Source organism: Schistocerca gregaria, chromosome 10 (genome assembly GCF_023897955.1).
Source record: "Schistocerca gregaria isolate iqSchGreg1 chromosome 10, iqSchGreg1.2, whole genome shotgun sequence".
Classification (NCBI taxonomy): domain Eukaryota; kingdom Metazoa; phylum Arthropoda; class Insecta; order Orthoptera; family Acrididae; genus Schistocerca; species Schistocerca gregaria.
In genome coordinates, this window is record NC_064929.1 from 103,863,788 (window position 1) to 103,864,986 (window position 1,199).

The following is a 1,199-nucleotide window of genomic DNA, read 5'->3' on the forward strand; positions in this document are numbered from 1 at the left end:
TTAACCTCATTGAAGTCTAGAGGGTGGACAACACGTTGGTCTTACTCAGAGCGGTGTCCGAATTCTATTTTCGACGTTATACGTGCCACTTTCATTGTGGCCAACTACGATTCGATACAGAATGCACGAAACCTGAAAGACACCCTAACGGCTACATAGAGAGTAGTGTTTGTCTGATGAATAATGGGAGTGCAAGGGTCTGTGTCGTCTATATGTCTGTATGTAGCACCATTAGTCTTCGGGGAGGCGGGCGTAGCTCAGATGGTAGAGCGCTCGCTTAGTATGCGAGAGGTACTGGGATCAATACCCAGTGCCTCCAGAATTTTTAACACACCTACATGCGCACCTTGCCATGCAAGTGGAATAATTCACAACCAGCAGATGTGTCTAGGAAGATACAAACGAATGATTAGCATCCACAATTGACAAGAGTGCTGTTATTAGTGCGCAGGAAGCACCCTCCTCCCACGCCTACACTTAATTTAGAAACAGTACAAGTGTTCCCGTAAGATTCTCAAGCCTATGTCGGAAAGATCTGCCTTGCGCTGAGTTCACGTAAATTCCACTGCACATTCCTATTCTTTGCGTGCAGTCAGCTGCTACTGGTGTTGCTAGTTGTGACTGCTGATAACAGATGCCGTAGCAATCAATTCATGGAGTGAGTTGTATGTTTTGCGATAGTCTGTCTCTGACAAGCAAGCACAGGTGACATAGGTGCGAACATAGGAAGCTTGCAGACCCTCGCTGCCTGCAGACACCGAGCAGCCACACTAGGAGGGCGGCCTAAGCCGTAGGCGAAATGTGCTCATTCGCTTTGGCGCGACGTCGAACTATAAATAATGCTGTCACTAGCGTGAGCGTCGTGGAAAGTCGGAAAAGTCGGCTGCGAGGGTGAGTGCCAAGTTTGGGGAGCGTTTCGTAGTATTCGCAGTGCAATGGAGACGCGGAAACTTGTTGTGGCCCAGTGTTTTGCAGTTGGACGACAAGATTGGTACACAGTAGTAAAGAGCGAGGCACTGAGTTGGCATGAATAATGGAGTGCACAATGGGGCTCGAGATGTGTTTGTTACCTCAGGTGCTGTATGATTGTCGTCAAGGAATGAAAACGGAGCAATTTGTGACGGCTCTTTCAATTTAAGACGTTAAAAACAGACGGAATTTGCGTTTGTAATACCGGAGCATCGAAACTACTTGGAACT